Source organism: Manis pentadactyla, chromosome 8 (assembly GCF_030020395.1).
Source record: "Manis pentadactyla isolate mManPen7 chromosome 8, mManPen7.hap1, whole genome shotgun sequence".
Classification (NCBI taxonomy): Eukaryota; Metazoa; Chordata; class Mammalia; order Pholidota; family Manidae; genus Manis; species Manis pentadactyla.
This window is the reverse complement of record NC_080026.1, coordinates 113,748,416-113,769,978: the sequence shown is the minus strand read 5'-3', so window position 1 is coordinate 113,769,978 and position 21,563 is coordinate 113,748,416. Positions and strand designations below refer to the sequence as shown.

Here is a 21,563-nt window from a genome sequence, read left to right as displayed (position 1 = left end):
CAACTTACTCAAAAGATCTAGCCAAGAGAATTAATAAAAATGGCTACACTAAACAATCTTCAATGTAGATGAAGTAGCCTTCTATTAGGGAAAAAAAATGCTATCTAGGACTTTGATAGCTAGAGAAGAGAAGTGAGCCTGGCTTCAAAGCTTCAAAGGACAGGCTGGCTCTCTTGCTAGAGGCTAATGCAGCTATGGCTTTAAAGTGAAGCCAATGCTCATTTACTATGCTGAAAATCCTAGGGCCCTTAAGAATTATGCCATATCTGCTCTCCCTGTGTTCTGTAAATGGAACAACAAAGCCTGGATGACAGCACATCTTTCACAATATGGTTTACTGAATATTTTAAGCCCACTGTTGAGACCTACTACTTAGAAAAAAAGATTCCTTTCAAAATATTACTGCTCATTGACAACAGACCTGGTCACCTAAGAGCTCGGGTAGAGATATACAATGAGATCAATGTTGTTTTCATGCCTGCTAACACAATATCCATCTGCAGCCCAAGGATCAAGAAATTGTTTTGATTTTCAAATCCTATTATTTAAGAAATATATCTCATAAGACTACAGGTACCATAGATAGTGATTCCTCTAATGGATCTGGGCAAAGTTAATTGAAAACCTGGAAAGGACTCCCCATATACCATTAAGAACATTCATGATTCCTGGGAAGAGGTCAAAATACCAACATTCACTGGAGTTTTGATTCCACCCCTCATGGATGACTCTGAGGTGTTCAACACATCAATAGAGGAAGTAACTGTAAATGTGGTGGAAATAACAAGAGAATGAGAATTAGAAGTGAAGCCTGAAGATGTGACTCAGTTGCTGCAATATCATGATAAAACTTAAATGGAGAAGAAGTTGTTGCTAATGGATGAGCAAAGAAGGTGGTTTCTTGAGATGAAATCTACTTCTGGTGGAGATACTATGAAGATTGTTAAAGTGACAACAAAGGATTTAGAATATTTAACATTTATATAAATATAAATATATATATAAGGATATATATATATATATATAAGGAAATATATATATAAGGAATATAAAGGATTTAGAATATGTAACAATGATAAAGCAGTAGCAGGGTTTGAGAGGACTGGCTCCAATTTTGAAAGAAGTTCTGTGGATAAAATGCTATCAGACAGCATCACATGCTACAGATAAATCGTTTGTGAAAGGAAAAGTCAATTGTTGCAGCAGAAAAAAAGTCGTCATATTGTAAGAAACTGCCACAGCCACCCCAACCTTCAGTAACCACTTCAGTAATCAGGGTGATCAGCAGCAGCCATCAGAATTGAGGCAAGACCCTCTACCAGCAAAAATACTAGTTTGCTGAAAACTCAGATGATGGTTAGCAATTTGTAGCAATGGAGTTTTTTAATTAAAGTGTATACCTTGCCTTTTTAGACATAATACTGTTGCATACTTAATAGACTACAGTATAGTATAATCCTAATTTTTCATATGCACTGGGAAACTGTAAAATTCATTTGACTTGCTTTATTGTAATACTCACTTTCTTGCAGTAGTCTGGAACCTAGCTTGCAATAACTCTGAGGTATGCCTATATTTTGAATTGATTCTTCATGATTTATTATTCCTTCAGCCTAGTTAGATGATTCTGTCCACCCCATCTCCACCCACCAGGGACAGTTGACAATGTCTGGAGACACTTTTGTTAGTCACAACTCAGGGGAGAGCTACTGAAATCCAGTGGGTAGAAGCCAGAGATGCTGGCAAACTTCCTACAATGCACAGAATAGCCCCACCTCTGCCACAGCAAAGAATTACATGGCCCAAAATGTCAGTACTGCCAAAGTTGAGAGACCCTGATTGAACCAATATGAACTCTTTCCTCTTTGAGGATATGTGTTTTTTTTTTTTTACTTTAAACTATCTTTCTATCTCATACATTCAATCTGTCCTCTAGTCTAAGTTCATTTTCTTGCTTTAATAAGAGCTGCACCTCCTTCCACATCTTATAACTTTTCTCCATGAACTTGTATGTCCCTGAAGGTATCAGCGACCTTGGCTGATATGTATATCTAGAGGGACAGGCTGAAGCCCAGCATTGGAAAAATGTGAGGGATTCACCAAAAGAAGGAAAGCCTGTAGTGTCACTGGGCTCTATCACTCCCTGTTTGCCAACACACATGCACACATATGCACACAGATATAGCCTCAGGTTTTGCACAGTTTCTACAAATTATCAATTTTGGTGCCATCTCTAGCACTGAATGTGATGGGGCAACCAGCCACCATTATGAGTTTTGCATCTTGTTTAGTTCCTAAGTTTAAACTCACAGTAGGGAATGGGGCTGAAAATTCTAATCCTGTAATCACATGGCTGGGTTCCCGGGCAGCCACACCCCATCCTAAGGCTATCCATGAGTCCTCCACCACTAGTCATTTCACTGATATTCAAAAAGACACTTACTAAATCAGAGATTCCAAGGGTTTTAGGAGTTGTATGCCAGGAAATGGAGGAGGAGAGCAGAGACCAATTATGTCACAGACAGTTTTATTATATTATATCCTTTCCAATCTACATGTTTTTTTTTTATTTTTCTTGCCTTATTGCACCAGCTAGGATTTGCAATATGGTGTTGAATATGATTGGTGTGATGAAAGTAGACATGTTTGATTTGTCCTTGGGAGAAAGCACTTCATTTTTTTCTATTAAGTATGATGTTACTGTGGGGTTTTTGTAAATACCCTTAATCAAATTAAGCAAATTGCTGGGCAGTGCTATACTTTGCATCACAGTTCTCAAAACCTGTGGGACATTGGTTAGGCTCAGATCCATGTATATGCACATTGAAGATGAGACCAGAGTTCGTACCCAACTGTATTGAACCATTTTATTGATCTCCTTAATCTCCTCAACTCTTCCCTTTCTGGTCCTTGAGCTAGAAAAAGGAGTGGGCTTTAGTATCCTTGCTCTGCTATGAACTACCTGCAACTGCAAATGCCTTGGGGCCCTACAAGAAGCAAGAGGACCTACAATGAAAACAGCAGTAGGGATCCCCCCCTTGCTCTTGGATCAGAGTTCTCCTTTCAGAGTTTTAAGTACCTGCCTGGCCTCCAGTGTCATCCCCTCCTTTCCCACTATGGATTTGCCTGCGGACTGGCATGGGAGAGAATGTAAAAAACACAAAGAAAGGAAATTTTGGATTTCCTTCTCTTTCCTGCCTTTCAGATGATAATAGAGGATTTCTTTTGGAATTCTGTCTGTCCACATCTAGTGAACAGTTCTGGGTTTCAGCTTATGTTTGGGTCCAGTACAGGAGATAACCAGCAGAAAAACAAAATAGGAAATGCAGTGGTGCCTCAGTGGTACTTTGAGTTCTGGTTTTCTTCCTCAGCCTGCCTATTACCATTTGCATTCTAGAGTCTTCAGATAGCTGTCCAAGCATTCTGTCCAGTTTTGACCTGTATTTATTGGTAACACAGAATGAAATGCTTATTATCTTGACCAGACCCAGTATCTCAGTGTCAATTTATATTTTCTCATTAGAGAGTTTGAACATCTTTTCATATTTCGGAGCTGTTTTTATATTACTTTGGGAGGATATGTTTTATCATTTTCCCCTAATTTTTCAGTTTTTTAAAATCTATTTGATATATTAGTTCTTTATCTGAGATATGTAAATATTTTCTTCTAGTTTGTCCATTATCTTTTGATACTGTTTATAATTTTGGGGCCATGCAGAAATTTGTTTATTTTTTTAATGAAGTCAAACTTACCAATATTTATTTTAATACTGGATTTTGAATCATAAAAAGCCTTTCCTTTCACCCAAGTTAATGAAGAATTCACCCATGTTTTCCTTTGGAGCCTGTATAGTTTCCAATTAGTTGTATAGTCTCTAATCAGTTTGGGACTGAACCTTGTGTATGGTGTGAGGAATGGATGTAACTTTATCATTTCCAAAAGTGTTTCAGAAGTCTCACAACCTCCTCGAGTTTGACAATTCACTAAAAGTACCCATAAAACTCACTTGTAGGTTATACTCAAGGCTAAGGTTTGTTACAGCAAATGATACAGAGCAAAAGCAGCAGGAAAAAAGATGTACATTGGCAGAGTTGAGAGAGGCCAAACACAAGTTTCTGCTTATTTCCTACCCAGGACCACACAGTACATGCTTTCTCTCTAGCATCAAACAAGAGATACATATGTGGCATGTCCTGGCCCAGGGAATCCTCTTTGATTTTTAGGATCTGAGTCTTTGGTGGGGCGGGGAGGCTGGGACTGATCATATGGGAGGCATATCCTGCTACACAGCCAGCCATGGCAACCCAAACTCGGGACCCAACAATGAAACCAGGTGTGTGCAATCTTGATGATTGTACAGAGCAATCTGACAAGCTGGGGCAGCATGGTCCATTGCTCCAGGTGTACAAAGCAAAATCATCATTCACTGGCATTAAAAAATACATTCTGAGGGCTATATTCCCAAAAACAATTCTGAAAGTTTTTAGGTTCCCTTGAAAACAGGAAGGAATAAGCAACCAGACCTGTTGTTTTAACTCTTTCCTCACAAAATGAGTAACCAATTTTCCCAAGCACCTTTGTGAAAAAGTCTATCTTTGCCCCGTGATTTGAGATGCCACTTTTATCATATACCGAAGTTCTTTATGTTTATTTCTGGATTTTCTATTCTTTGGCTTGTCCATTTGTTCATGCAGTAGTACACACAGTGTATTCAATAGAAAGGCTTTATAGTGTGTTTACTGTTTGTAGAGCTTACCCATCCCTTCAGCTTTTCCAGTGTTTTCCTGGCTATTCTTGCATGTTTATTTTTCCATATGAAGTTTAGCATCAACATGTCTATTTTCATGAAGAAGCTTCTTTCTACCAGGCTTTTTTCCCTTTGATAATTTCTATCTATTTTCCAATTTTTACACAAATAAGATTTTATCTACAAAGCATACTGCATAAAGAATGACAAAGAAAAGCCACATTAGTCCCAGTACTTTACCATAACCATTGAAATCATTTTGTTGCTGTTTCTTTTTATATCATTGTAATTATATATATTTCCATCTTATTACAGTCTTCATAACCATCATTTTTAATGCTAGTACAGTATTCCAGTAAGATGGTCATAATTTTTTTTCATGGCCCTATTGAAGGATATTTAAGTCATGCCTAAATTTTGGATACTGTAAGCAATGCTAAATGTTACTTTTAATTTATTTATTTCCTTGGAATAGAGACTCCTAGACTGGAATTGCTATAATGTAAAAGGTTTGAATGTTTTTAAGTCTCTTGACATATGTTGAAAAATTTCTTTAAGTTGTACCAATTAGCTGTCACCACAATCAAAGGACCTATTTTCACTGCATCCTTACCTTTCATTGTATACCACGGCTTAAAATAAAATAATGACTTATCATTTCAACATATGACCAAGATGGAAAAGTTTATACCTCTGATCCATCAATTCCACTGCTAGAACTATGGAAATAATCACTTAGTGTGCATGTTCAGGGACAGTGTGATACCAGGTATCTTATACACATAAGTGTGTTGAAGGCCATTCAGAGGATGATTGTGGAGAAGGACCTCTGTATTTTACTTTGTATACTTCTTTGTTGATTTAATTCTTCATAGTGAGCATGTATTACTTTCTTTCAGTGTGGTAATATACATAACTTGAAATTTGCCATTTTAATCATTTTTAAGTGTATATAGTACAGTGGCATTCACATTGTTGTGCAACCATCTCCAGAACTTTTCTCATCTTTCCAAAATGAAACTCAGTACCAAACAAGTGACAGCTCCACATTGTTCCCTTATTCCCAGGCCCTGGAAAATACCTTCTGTCTCTAAGAATTTTACTCCTGTAAGTATCTCATATGAATGGAGCCATACAGTATTTGTCCTTTGTGTTTGGCTTACTTCACTTAGCATAATGTTCATTCATGTTGTAGCACAAAGTATGTTGAAATAATGTTTAAAAAGCATTGCTTTCTTTCCTCTTTTTTTTTTAATTATCAAATGTACATCACAGTGGTTCAACAGTTCCCCTCCCCTCCCCCTTGGTAACCACTATTCACTTCTCAGTGTCTGAGTCTAATGCTGTTTTGTTCCTTCTGTTTTGCTTTGTTTTTATATTCCACAAATAAGTGAAATCATATGGTATTTGCCTTTCCCTGCCTGGCTTATTTCCCTGAGCATAATACTGTTGTTTTATGTCCATCTGTGTTGTTGCAAATGGCAAGGTTTGTTTTCTCTTTATGGCTGAATAATATTCCATTGTGTAGATGTACAACATCTTTATCTATTCATCTATTGATGGACACTTAGGTTGCTTCCATACCTTGGCTATTGCAAACAGTGTGCCAGTAAACATAGGGATGCATATATCTTTTCGAATCAGGAATTTTGTTTTCTTTGGGTAAATTCCTTGGAGTGGAATTACTGGGTCAAATAGTATTTCTGTTTTTAGTTTTTTGAGGAACCTCCATACTGCTTTTCACAACGGTTGCACCAACTTGCAGTCCCACCAACAGTATAGAAGGGTTCCTATTTCTCCACATCCTCACCAGCATCTGTTATTTCTTGTCTTTTGGATAGTGGCCATTCTAACTGGTGTGAGGTGATAACTCATTTTAATTTGCATTCCCCTGATGATTAATGATGTAGAGCATTGCTTTCTTTTTGAGGCTGAATAATATTTTGTTGTATTTATATATATATTTATTTATTTATACCACATTTTTTTTATCCATTCATCCATCAATGGACAATTGGATGTTCCCACCGTTTGGCTATTTGTAAACAATGCTGCTACGATTATGGTACAAATATTTCTTCGAGATCCTACTCTTAATTATTTTGGGTACAGGTGGAATTGCTGGATCTATCTGGCTTTAAACATTGGTGTTCTTAACCTAAGACAGGCACAGTTGCAGGGGGGCCATCAGGTGAGAAATTGGGGACCAACAGACGTGAGGCTTAGAACCTCACCCCCCCTGTTCTGAGAGAAATCTTCTGCGTCCGTGGATGTTTTATTGCCCTTGTCTAGCTTGGATTAACACATAGTCTACAGGCACACACCTGATCATCTACATTTGCTCTCTTACAACACTAAACTGTGTTTTCTACCTTTATCTTGTATCTACCGACCACTTCAGCATTTTATTAAAAATAATAAGGGAGAAATGTGGGATTCACATATAAATCAAGTATAAAAATCAAAAGAATATTCATATTTGAGCTGATTGTTTATAGTTCATAATGCGTGATCAAAACCAAAAGTTTCTGTAATGACTGCCCTTGTACTGTTCACCATGTAAGAACTTATTCACTATGTAAGAATTTGTTCACCATGCAAGAAGTTGTTCGTTATGCTTCAGAAGATTGGAGACTGACGAGAATTAGGCTTGGGGTGGATTAATGATTGTGCATTGAGCATTGAGTCCCCTATACAGAATTTTATTGTTGTTAACAACCATTTGATCAATAAATATGAGAGATGCCCTCTCAAAAAAAAAAAAGTTCAGCAAACACTGTAGACATGAAAATGATAAATGCTTTATTACTTTGAAAAAAAGAAGGTCTCCTAATCTTTTTCTCATAATGAACACCATTTTATTACTGAAAAATGACTCCAAAATAAATTTACAAATTTTAGCATCAAAAAAACAAAAAAACAAAAAAACACATTGGTGTTCTTCATGGATAGATCCAGGACACCCTCTTCTTTCTCTGTACTTTCCCCCAGGTTATCTCACCAATTTTTCCCAAGGTAATGCCACCAGTTTAAATACCAAGGACTATCCAGTTTTTATCTCTAGCCCATACCTTTCTCCGTTGTCTCTAATCATTTGTTCTGCATTTCCTCTGATCTCTAGCATCTGAAACACAGTATGCCCAAAACTGTGCTCCACACCTGTTTCTTCCCTGTCTCAGTAACTGGATTACCATCATTGAGTTTTCTCAAGCCAGAAACCCAGTACTCATCAACTCATATCCAATCTGCTCCAAGTCCTAATTTGAAACAGATCTCTATTCTGACAACCTATCTCCCTGTTCACTACCATCATCCTAGACCAAACCATTACCATCTATCATCTGGATTATTGCAGGAAGTTCCTAAAGGGTCTCCTTATTTCTTTCCTTACACCCTGTATTAGTTTCCTGAGGCTGCTGTAGTAAGTTATCACAAGAAGGTGGCTTTAAACAACAGAAATGTATTCTCTCAGAGTTCTGGAGGCCAGAAATCTGAAATCAAGATGTCAGCAGAGCCATGTTCCCTTTTGAGGCTCTGGAAGGTGAATTCAGTCCTTGATTCTTCTAGCTTCTGGTGGTTGCTGGCATTCCTTGGCTTGTCTATACCACTCCAGTCTCTACCTCTATCTTCATATCACCTTGTCTGTGCATCTGTCTTTTCCTCTTCTGTCTCAAATCTCCTTCTGCCTTTCTCTTACAAGAACACTTGTCATTAGAACTTAGGATTCACCTGGATAATAAAAGAATTATCCCCTCATCTCAACATAATTACTTTAGTTGCATCTGCCAAGATCCTTTTTTCAAAATAAGGTAATGTTCACAGGTTCCAAGGATTTGACGTGCCTATCCTTTGAGGGCCTTTTTCCAGCCTAACACATCTTCTTTTTCACCCAATAACTAGAATGATCTTTTGAAATGTAAGCTTATTTAAAGTTTTACATGCCTACAAACTCTAATGCCTTCCTACCCCAAATTATTATACAAATTCTTTCCCTTGGTCTACAAGCTTCTGCCTTATCTGAAGCCTATCTCTCCAACCTCACCTCCCATTCATCTGCTGCCCACTCTACCTAGGCAGCTTTTCCCCTCCACCTCCATTTTCATACAGTTTATTCCTATTAAACCTTTCTCCTCAGGTTTGCCTATCAACTGATTGTGGGAGTTCACACCTAATGCTGGGATATTGGTTGTTCTATGGTAGGGGTCAGCAAACTATAGTCAGTGAGCGAAAGTATAGTCAGTGGACCCACGTTCTTTCTTTATAAATAAAGTTTTATTGGCACACATTATTTATGTATTATCTATGGCTGCTTCTGTGCAACATTAGCAGAGTTAAATTACATTTTTTTGAGGGCATCTCATATTTATTGATCAAATGGTTGTTAACAACAATAAAATTCTGTATAGGGGAGTCAATGCTCAATGCACAATCATTAATCCACCCCAAGCCTAATTTTCATCAGTCTCCAATCTTCTGAAGCATAACGAACAAGTTCTTACATGGAGAACAAATTCTTACATAGTGAATAAGTTACATGGTGAACAGTACAAGGGCAGTCATCACAGAAACTTTTGGTTTTGCTCATGCATTATGAACTATAAACAGTCACTTCAAGTATGAATACTCATTTGATTTTTATACTTGATTTATATGTGGATACCACATTTTTCTCTTTATTATTATTATTTTTAATAAAATGCTGAAGTGGTAGGTAGATACAAGATAAAGGTAGAAAACACAGTTTAGTGTTGTAAGAGAGCAAATGTAGATGATCAGGTGTGTGCCTGTAGACTATGTGTTAATCCAAGCTAGACAAGGGCAATAAAACATCCACGGACGCAGAAGATTTCTCTCAGAACAGGGGAGGTGAGGTTCTAAGCCTCACCTCTGTTGATACCCAATTTCTCACCTGATGACCCCACTGCAACTGTGCCTGTCTTAGGTTGTTTCTCCCTTGAGGAATCTTACCCGTCTCTGGCTAACCAGTCATCTTCCGGGGCCATACAGGGAAATGTAAAGTTGGTAAGTGAGAGAGAAGCCTTATTGTTTGAAATGGTTAGCTTTTTATTTCTTTGCATATTTATGCCCTGTAGCTTCTATGCCCAGCATTTGTCTTGAGGTATCTTTACCACTTGGAGGAGTTATGATACTCGGTAAATTTGATATGAGGCACGAATTCTATTTAAGGGTTGTAATTAGGAAGGAAGAAGAAAAGCTATAGAAGTAGCAGGCGGAAGAAAACATGGGAAGATTGATTATTTCTTTGACATATCTTCTTGTAGAGTAACTTCAGCATGTATAGGCTTTAAGCTACTACTTAAATTGCGCACACACATTAACATAATAGGAGTATAGTTACATAACCAAAGCATACCTGTAATTACCAGCCATCTCCAGTGAAACCAAGAAAACCAGTTAGGCACCTTAGGCATTTGTGAAAACTTATCTATGATATGGTGGATATTGTCCAACTGAACTTGAACAGTCTGAGAGAAATCAGACAAATTAAAACAACCAATTCCTGGGGACTGTTCACATCCCATATGTTCTTTTAACAGTAAATACTCTGTAGTTGTAAGATTTTGGAGCGCTACAATTTGCACTTCTCCTAATTCTTGATTGAGTTCCAACAGTATAGATCCAGTCAAATTTGTTGTTTTACTTTATGCACAGGCCAGCTTAGATATCTCCTTCTTCATTCCCATGGCAAGTCCAGGAACTGGTGGGATGAGTGCATCTACAGCTGTAGCAGTGCGTGGATCTTTGTTGGGGTTTTTTGATGATCATCTTCTGGCATGAGTCTTCCAGAGAGTGCTGATGTTGGAAGTTCTTTTTCATATCGTATCTTAGTTCATTTTCGGGGTAGCCCAATTAGGCTTTGATCCTCTGTATAAACACAAACAGACCCTTTGCCTACACTTTTATATGCCCTTTACACCCTTGTGTAGAACTCATTGGAGGTTACCACACAGGAACTGCCTTTTTTTTTTTTTGGTATCACTAATCTACACTTACATGATGAATATTATGTTTACTAGGCTCTCCCCTCTACCAGATCCCCCCTATAAACCCCTTTACAGTCACTGTCCATCAGCATAGCAAAATGTTGTAGAATCACTACTTGCCTTCTCTGTGTTGTACAGCCCTCCCTTTTCTCCCACCCCCCCATGCATGCTAATCTTAATACACCCCTACTTCTCCCCCCCTTATTCCTCCCTACCCACCCATCCTCCCCAGTCTCTTTCCCTTTGGTACCTGTTAGTCCATTCTTGAGTTCTGTGATTCTGCTGCTGTTTTATTCATTCAGTTTTTCCTTTGTTCTTATATTCCACAGGTAAGTGAAATCATTTGGTATTTCTCTTTCTCCGCTTGGCTTGTTTCACTGAGCATAATACCCTCCAGCTCCATCCATGTTGCTGCAAATGGTAGGATTTGCCCTTTTCTTATGGCTGAGTAGTATTCCATTGTGTACATGTACCACATCTTCTTTATCCATTCATCTATCGATGGACATTTAGGTTGCTTCCAATTCTTGGCTATTGTAAATAGTGCTGCAATAAACATAGGGGTGCACTGATCTTTCTCATACTTGATTGCTGCATTCTTAGGGTAAATTCCTAGGAGTGCAATTCCTGGGTCAAATGGTAAGTCTGTTTTGAGCATTTTGATGTACCTCCATACTGCTTTCCACAATGGTTGAACTAACTTACATTCCCACCAGCAGTGTAGGAGGGTTCCCCTTTCTCCACAGCCTCGCCAACATTTGTTGTTGTTTGTCTTTTGGATGGCAGCCATCCTTACTGGTGTGAGGTGATACCTCATTGTAGTTTTAATTTGCATTTCTCTGATAATTAGCGATGTGGAGCATCTTTTCATGTGTCTGTTGGCCATCTGTATTTCTTTTTTGGAGAACTGTCTGTTCAGTTCCTCTGCCCATTTTTTAATTGGGTTATTTGTTTTTTGTTTGTTGAGGCGTGTGAGCTCTTTATATATTCTGGACATCAAGCCTTTATCGGATGTGTCATTTTCAAATATATTTTCCCTTACTGTAGGGTTCCTTTTTGTTCTATTGATGGTGTCATTTGCTGTACAGAAGCTTTTCAGCTTAATATAGTCCCACTTATTCATTTTTGCTGTTGTTTTCCTTGCCCAGGGAGATATGTTCAAGAAGAGGTCACTCATGTTTATGTCTAAGAGGTTTTTGCCTATGTTTTCTTCCAAGAGTTTAATGGTTTCATGACTTACATTCAGGTCTTTGATCCATTTTGAGTTTACTTTTGTATATGGGGTTAGACAATGGTCCAGCTTCATTCTCCTACATGTAGCTGTCCAGTTTTGCCAGCACCATCTGTTGAAGAGACTGTCATTTCGCCATTGTATGTCCATGGCTCCTTTATCAAATATTAATTGACCATATATGTATGGGTTAGTGTCTGGATTCTCTAGTCTGTTCCATTGGTCTGTGGCTCTGCTCTTGTGCCAGTACCAAATTGTCTTGATTACTATGGCTTTATAGTAGAGCTTGAAGTTGGGGAGTGAGATCCCCCCTACTTTATTCTTCTTTCTCAGGATTGCTTTGGCTATTCGGGGTCTTTGGGGTTTCCATATGAATTTTTGAATTATTTGTTCCAGTTCATTGAAGAATGTTGCTGGTAGTTTCATAGGGATTGCATCAAATCTGTATATTGCTTTGGGCAGGATGGCCATTTTGACGATATTAATTCTTCCTAGCCACGAGCATGGGATGAGTTTCCATCTGTTAGTGTCCCCTTTAATTTCTCTTAAGAGTGACTTGTAGTTTTCAGAGTATAAGTCTTTCACTTCTTTGGTTAGGTTTATTCCTAGGTATTTTATTTTTTTTGATGCAATTGTGAATGGAGTTGTTTTCCTGATTTCTCTTTCTGTTGGTTCATTGTTAGTATATAGGAAAGCCACAGATTTCTGTGTGTTGATTTTGTATCCTGCAACTTTGCTGTATTCCGATATCAGTTCTAGTAGTTTTGGGGTGGAGTCTTTAGGGTTTTTTATGTACAGTATCATGTCATCTGCAAATAGTGACAGTTTAACTTCTTCTTTACCAATCTGGATTCCTTGTATTTCTTTATTTTGTCTGATTGCCGTGGCTAGGACCTCCAGTACTATGTTAAATAACAGTGGAGAGAGTGGGCATCCCTGTCTAGTTCCCGATCTCAGCGGAAATGCTTTCAGCTTCTCGCTGTTCAATATAATGTTGGCTGTGGGTTTATCATATGTGGCCTTTATTATGTTGAGGTACTTGCCCTCTATTCCCATTTTGCTGAGAGTTTTTATCATGAATGGATGTTGAACTTTGTCAAATGCTTTTTCAGCATCTATGGAGATGATCATGTGGTTTTTGTCTTTCTTTTTGTTGATGTGGTGGATGATGTTGATGGACTTTCGAATGTTGTACCATCCTTGCATCCCTGGGATGAATCCCACTTGGTCATGGTGTATGATCCTTTCGATGTATTTTTGAATTTGGTTTGCTAATATTTTGTTGAGTATTTTTGCATCTACGTTCATCAGGGATATTGGTCTGTAGTTTTCTTTTTTGGTGGGGTCTTTGCCTGGTTTTGGTATTAGGGTGATGTTAGCTTCATAGAATGAGTTTGGGAGTATCCCCTCCTCCTCTATTTTTTGGAAAACTTTAAGGAATGGGTATTATGTCTTCCCTGTATGTCTGATAAAATTCAGAGGTAAATCCATCTGGCCCGGGGGTTTTGTTCCTTGGTAGTTTTTTGATTACCGCTTCAATTTCATTGCTGGTAATTGGTCTGTTTGGATTTTCTGTTTCTTCCTTGGTCAGTCTTGGAAGGTTGTATTTTTCTAGGAAGTTGTCCATTTCTCCTAGGTTTCCCAGTTTTTTAGCATATAGGTTTTCATAGTATTCTCTAATAATTCTTTGTATTTCTGTGGGGTCCGTCGTGATTTTTCCTTTCTCGTTTCTGATACTGTTGATTTGTGTTGACTCTCTTTTCCTCTTAATAAGTCTGGCTAGAGGCTTATCTATTTTGTTTATTTTCTCGAAGAACCAGCTCTTGGTTTCATTGATTTTTGCTATTGTTTTATTCTTCTCAATTTTATTTATTTCTTCTCTGATCTTTATTATGTCCCTCCTTCTGCTGACCTTAGGCCTCATTTGTTCTTCTTTTTCCAATTTTGATAATTGTGACATAAGACCATTCATTTGGGATTGTTCTTCCTTTTTAAAATATGCTTGGATTGCTATATACTTTCCTCTTAAGACTGCTTTTGCTGTGTCCCACAGAAGTTGGGGCTTACTGTTGTTGTTGTCATTTGTCTCCATATATTACTGGATCTCCATTTTGATTTGGTCATTGATCCATTGATTATTTAGGAGCGTGTTGTTAAGCCTCCATGTATTTGTGAGCCTTTTTGCTTTCTTTGTGCAGTTTATTTCTAGTTTTATGCATTTGTGGTCTGAAAAGTTGGTTGGTAGGATTTCAATCTTTTGAAATTTACTGAGGCTCTTTTTGTGGCCTAGTATGTGGTCTATTCTGGAGAATGTTCCATGTGCACTTGAGAAGAATATATATTCTGTTGCTTTTGGATGTAGAGTTCTATAGATGTCTATTAGGTCCATCTGCTCTACTGTGTTGTTCAGTACTTCCTTGTCCTTACTTATTTTCTGCCCGGTGGATCTATCCTTTGGGGTGAGTGGTGTGTTAAAGTCTCCTAGAATGAATGCATTGCAGTCTATTTCCCCCTTTAGTTCTGTTAGTATTTGTTTCACATATGCTGGTGCTCCTGTGTTGGGTGCATATATATTTAGAATGGTTATATCCTCTTGTTGGACTGAGCCCTTTATCATTATGTAGTGTCCTTCTTTATCTCTTGTTACTTTCTTTGTTTTGAAGTCTATTTTGTCTAATATTAGTACTGCCACCCCTGCTTTCTTCTCGCTGTTGTTTGCTTGAAATATGTTTTTCCATCCCTTTACTTTTAGTCTGTACATGTCTTTGGGTTTGAGGTGAGTTTCTTGTAAGCAGCATATAGATGGGTCTTGCTTTTTTATCCATTCTATTACTCTGTGTCTTTTGATTGGTGCATTCAGTCCTTTAACATTTAGGGTGACTATTGAAAGATATGTACTTATTGCCATTGCAGGCTTTATATTCGTGGTTACCAAAGGTTCAAGGTTAGCCTCTTTAGTATCTTACTGCCTAACTTAGCTCGCGTATTGAGCTGTTATATACACTGTCTGGAGATTCTTTTCTTCTCTCCCTTCTTATTCCTCCTCCTCCATTCTTCATATGTTGGGTGTTTTGTGCTGTGCTCTTTCTAGGAGTGCTCCCATCTAGAGCAGTCCCTGTAAGATGTCCTGTAGAGCTGGTTTGTGGGAAGCAAATTCCCTCAGCTTTTGTTTGTCTGGGAATTGTTTAATCCCACCATCATATTTGAATGATAGTCGTGCTGGATACAGTATCCTTGGTTCAAGGCCCTTCTGTTTCATTGCATTTAATATATCATGCCATTCTCTTCTGGCCTGTAGGGTTTCTGTCGAGAAGTCTGATGTTAGCCTGATGGGTTTTCCTTTATAGGTGACCTTTTTCTCTCTAGCTGCCTTTAAAACTCTTTCCTTGTCCTTGATCTTTGCCATTTTAATTATGTGTCTTGGTGTTGTCCTCCTTGGATCCTTTCTGTTGGGAGTTCTGTGTATTTCCGTGTTCTGTTAAATTATTTCCTCCCCCAGATTGGGGAATTTTTCAGCAATTATTTCTTCCAAGATACTTTCCATCCCTTTTCCTCTCTCTTCTTCTTCTGGTACCCCTATAATACGGATATTGTTCCTTTTGGATTGGTCACACAGTTCTCTTAACATTGTTTCATTCCTGTAGATCCTTTTATCTCTCTCTGTGTCAGCTTCTATGCGTTCCTGTTCTCTGTTTTCAATTCCATCAATGGCCTCTTGCATCCTATCCATTCTGCTTATAAACCCTTCCAGAGTTTGTTTCATTTCTGTAATCTCCTTTCTGGCATCTGTGATCACCCTCCGGACTTCATCCCATATCTCTTGCGAATTTCTCTGCATCTCTGTCAACATGTTTATAATTCTTATTTTGAATTCTTTGTCAGGAAGACTGGTTAGGCCTGTCTCCTTCTCTGGTGTTGTCTCTGTGATCTTTGTCTGCCTGTAGTTTTGCCTTTTCATGGTGATAGGAATAGTTTGCAGAGCTGGGACGAGTGACGGCTGGAAGAATTTCCCTTCTTGTTGGTTTGTGGCCCTCCTCTCCTGGGAGAACAGCGACCTCTAGTGGCTTGTGCTGGCTAGCTGCGTGCAGACAGGGCTTCTGCTTCCTGCCTGGCTGCTATGGAGTTTATCTCCGCTGTTGCTGTGGGCGTGGCCTGGCTCGGGCGGCTGCTCTAAAATGGTGGAGTAAGCATTGGAGGGGGAGCGGCCTGGAGGCTATTTATCTCCGTAAGGGGCCTCCGAGCTCCCTGCAGCCCAGGGGGTTAGCGTGCCCAGAGATCCCCTGATTCTCTACCTCTGGATTAAGTGTCCCGCCCTGCCCCTTTAAGACTTCCAAAAAGCACCCGCCAAAACAAAATGACCACACACGAAAAAAGTTTTTTAATTAAAAAAATAAAAATAAAAATAAAAAATGGCCTCTCGTTTTTCTTAATTCTCCGGTGCCAGCCTCAGGCATCTGCTCACTGGTCTTGCTGCCCTGTTTCCCTAGTATTGGGGTCCCTATCCCTTTAAGACTTCCAGAAAGTGCTTGCCAAAACAAAACAGAAAAAAAAAATGGCCGCTCGCTTTTCTTATCTCCTCCGGCGCCAGGACTCCGGTACCCGCTCACTGTTCTTGCTGCCCTGTTTCCCTAGTATCCAGGGGCCCCCCGCGCAAGCACTGTGTCTGCGCTCTTGCCGGGATGGCTGGGACTGGGTGTTCAGCAGTCCTGGGCTCCGTCTCCCTCCCGCTCTGCCTACTCTTCTCCCGCCGGGAGCTGGGGGGAGGGGCGCTTGGGTCCCGCGGGGCCGGGGCTTGTATCTTACCCCCTTTACGAGGCACTGGGTTCTTGCAGGTGTGGATGTGGTCTGGATGTTTTCCTGTGTCCTCTGGTCTTTATTCTAGGAAGCGTTGTCTTTGTTATATTTTCATAGATATATGTGGTTTTGGGAGGAGATTTCTGCTGCTCTACTCACGCCGCCATCTTGGCTCCAATCCCTACATTTTTATTTTATGAAAGAGTGACCACATCCCCCCTCCTCCAGCTCTTGTGTCTGGGTTGGTGACAGTCCCTGACATATGAGCATGAATCCTCTTGTTCACTATACTCAGCAGGTACCCATGCCCAGTGCCAATGCTGTTGCCCTGCAGACTGGGGACTTGCATCAGACTCTCTCTGTCTCTCACTCTCTGTCCAAATATCCTGTTTGTCATGGAGTAGGATGAGTGTGACCAACTCTTCCTACACTGCTGGAGCCCGACCTGGCTCTCCTCTAGGAACCTGTGCTTACTGGATTGTGTGGTTGACTGATGTTTTATCCCATCCTGCCTGAATATCCTATAGGAACATGGCCCATTGCACTCCAAATTGCAAGCTCTTCTGCCATCTACAAGCATTTGTAGGACATGGCCAAAGCCATGTGTGAAAGGAGGCTGTCAGCTTTCCAAGTCTTTTTTGACTCCCATCTGGTGGAGATTTTGCCTCAGAATTACAATATTTGCAGTCCAATGGCATCATGTCATCTTAGAGGGGGAAAACAAAGCAAAAACAATAAAGTCTCAAGCCTGAGAAATTGCTGCTTGGATGACTTATACAGAATATGCAAAAGTATTCATCTCCAACTGTTGGTTAAAGGGTTCTCTACCTATGTGCACCCAAATTAATCTTAAGGAGATTGTTTCTTTATTTAAATATCTCCCAGTGGTTTGCCATAGGCTGGCTCCTTTTTTTCCCTCAATGGGCCCTTCAGATAGTAATCTCAACCAAGAAACCATGAGTTGCCTTATTCTGCAGAGTATTTGGTCCCAATTAGGCTAATGCAGCATTTAATGCCTACCAATATAGCCACACCCCCAATCCAAATGACAAAATTTTGCCTTATATACTTTGAAATATTTGGGTCTCAGAATATCAATTGGAGACATTTACTTAGTACACACAAAAAAACTCTTTAATTATTTTTAAGGACAAGAAAGGACTAACATTATTTAATACATGGTGATGTTATATCTGTGAAAGCATGTCAGAAAAAGTGTGTTTAATCTTATTTAGTCTGTTTCTTTGGTCCAGTGTCTTTTTACATTAAGGCTTTGTTATTATTATTCAGGAATTATTTCTATTACACAATTATTATACCCTCTTTTTTTTTTTTTTTTTTTTTAGATAATTATTTTTTATTGAAGGGTAGTTGACACACAGTATTACATTACATTAGTTTCAGGTGTACAACACAGTGATTCAACATTTATATACATGATAATTCTAGGTACCAGCTATCACCATACCAAGTTGTTACAATATTTTGACTATATTCCTTATGCTATACATTACATCCCGGTTACTTATTTATTTTACAATTGGAAGTGTGTACTTTTTTTTGGTTGTTGTTGTTAGGGCATCTCTCATATTTATTGATCAAATGGTTGTTAACAACAATAAAATTCTGTATAGGGGACTCAATGCTCAATGCACAATCATTAATCCACCCCAAGCCTAATTTTCGTCAGTCTCCAATCTTCTGAAGCATAACGAACAAGTTCTTACATAGAGAACAAATTCTTACATAGTGACTAAGTTACATGGTGAACAGTACAAGGGCAGTCATCACAGAAACTTTTGGTTTTGCTCATGCATTATGAACTATAAACAGTCAGTTCAAATATGAATACACATTTGATTTTTATACTTGATTTATATGTGGATACCACATTTCTCTCTTTATTATTTTTAATAAAATGCTGAAGTGGTAGGTAGATACAACATAAAGGTAGAAAACATAGTTTAGTGTTGTAAGAGAGCAAATGTAGATGATCAGGTGTGTGCCTGTAGACTATGTGTTAATCCAAGCTAGACAAGGGCAATAAAACATCCACATATGCAGAAGATTTCTCTCAGAACGGGGGGGTGAGGTTCTAAGCCTCACCTCTGTTGATCCCCAATTTCTCACCTGATGACCCCCCTGCGACTGTGCCTGTCTTAGGTTGTTCCTCCCTTGAGGAATCTTACCCGTCTCTGGCTAACCAGTCATCTTCCGGGGCCATACAGGGAAATGTAAAGTTGGTAAGTGAGAGAGAAGCCTTATTGTTTGAAATGGTTAGCTTTTTATTTCTTTGCATATTTATGCCCTGTGGCTTCTATGCCCAGCATTTGTCTTGAGGTATCTTTACCACTTGGAGGAGTTATGATACTCGGTAAATTTGATATGAGGCACGAATTCTATTTAAGAATTCGTTGTAATTAGGAAGGAAGAAGAAAAGCTATAGAAGTAGCAGGCGGGAGAAAACATGGGAAGATTGATTATTTCTTTGACATATCTTCTTGTAGAGTAACTTCAGCATGTATAGATTTTAAGCTACTACTTAAATTGCGCACATACATTAACATAATAGGAGTATAGTTACATAACCAAAGCATACCTGTAATTACCAGCCATCTCCAGTGAAACCAAGAAAACCAGTTAGGCACCCTAGGCATTTGTGAGAACTTATCAATGATATGATGGTTATTATCTAATATACCCTCTTTTTTTTAATTTTTTTAATTTTGGTATCATTAATCTACAATTACATGAGGAACATTATGTTTACTAGACTCCCCCCACCACCAAGTCCCCCCAACAAACCCCATTACAGTCACTGTCTAACAGCATAGTAAGATGCTGTAGAATCACTACTTGTCTTCTCTGTGTTGCACAGCCCTCCCCATGCCCCCCCAACATACATGCTAATTGTAATGTCCCCTTTCTTCCTCTCCCTTATCCCTCCCTTCCCACCCCTCCTCCCCAGTCCCTTCCCCTTTGGTAACTGTTAGTCCATTCTTGGGTTCTGTGATTCTGCTGCTGTTTTGTTCCTTCAGTTTTTTCTTTGTTCTTATACTCCACATATGAGTGAAATCATTTGGTACTTGTCTTTCTCCACCTGACTTATTTCACTGAGCATAATACCCTCTAGATCCATCCATGTTGTTACAAATGGTAGGATTTGTTTTCTTCTTATGGCTGAATAATATTCCATTGCATATATGTACCACATCTTCTTTATCCATTCATCTACTGATGGGCACTTAGGTTGCTTCCATTTCTTGGCTATTGTAAATAGTGCTGTGATAAACATAGGGGTGCATATGTCTTTTTCAAACTGGTATTATGCCCTCTTTTTTGCCTTGAAAGTCTTTGAACATAATTTTGAAGAAAAGCATTAATGCAATCATTTTCTGAAACCATAATTGATGTACCGTTTTCGTATTTGCCAGTGTACTCTCACTTTTTAATAATGGCCTTATTAAATGTAATTCACATAACATAGAGTTCACCCATTTAGGGTGTACAATCCCATGGTTTTTAGTATGTTCCCAAAATTTTACAAGTATCACATTAAATTTTAGGACATTCCATCACCTCCGGAAGAAACCCTGTACCCATTAAACATTCACTCTCCAACACCTCACCCATAGGTAATTACTACTCTACTTCCTATCTTTATGGATTTGTCTATGGGTTTGAAATTTTATATAAATAAAGTCATATAATATGTGATTCTTTATTACTGGCTTCTTTCACTTAGTCTAATATTTTCAAAGTTCGTCTGTGCTGTAGCATGTATCAGTACTTGGTTTCTTTTTATGGCTAAATAATATATTGTATGGATATACACTGTTTTATTTATCCATTTATTACTTGATGGATATTGGAGCCTTTTTTCTATTATGAATTATGCTGCTATGAACATTCATGTACAAGGTTTTATGGGGACAGTGAAATTGCTTGTTCATATGGTGACTCTTGTTTAATCTTTTGAGAATTGTCCACTGTTTCCAAAGTTGCTGCAACATTTGATGTTTCTTTCAGTAATGTATAAGGGTTCCAATTTCTTCACATTCTCACCAATACTTGTATACTTGTATATCATCCCAATAGTTGTGGGTGAAGGTGATATCTTATTAGGCTTTTGATTTGCATTCCCTTGATTGCTAATGATGTGGCTGTTTGCATATTTTCTTTAAAGAAATGTCTATTTGGATCCTTTGCCCAATTTTGATTGTGTTACTTGTCTTTTTTATTATTGAGTTGTAATAGTTCTTAATATATTTTAGATATAAGTCCCTTATCAGATACATAATTTGCAAAATTTTTCTCCAGTTATATAGGCTGTCTTTTCACTTTCTTGATAGTATCCTTTAACGTATAAAAGTTTTACATTTTCACAATGTCCAATTTATTATTTTTTCTTTTGCTGATTATGCTTTTGATGTCATATCTAAGAAACCATTACTTAATCCAAGGTCATGAAGATTTACACCTATGCTTCTACAAGTGTTACACTTTTAGCTCTTACATTTAAGTCTATGATCCATTTTAAGTTAATTTTCTCTCATCTATGATGAGAGATAGGAATCCACCTTCACTCTTTTGCATGTGAATATCCAATTATTCCAGCACCTTTAATTGAAAAACTATTGTTTCCCCTTTAAATGTCTTGTCACCTTTGCCAAAAAACAATTGACAATAAATGTGAGGGTTTATTTCTGAACTCTTAACTCTATTCCTTTTGATCTTTAAGTCTGTCATATGCCAGTACCACACTGTTTTGACTGCTATAACTTT

The 21,563-nt window shown here is 38.4% G+C and overlaps 1 protein-coding gene across 1 annotated transcript in view; it reads left to right on the top strand.

The window, feature by feature from the left end:
* ATP5MK (ATP synthase membrane subunit k) overlaps positions 1–21,563 on the top strand; it is an 81,052-nt gene that overhangs the window by 22,041 nt on the left and 37,448 nt on the right. The gene's annotated exons all lie outside the window — the stretch shown is intronic.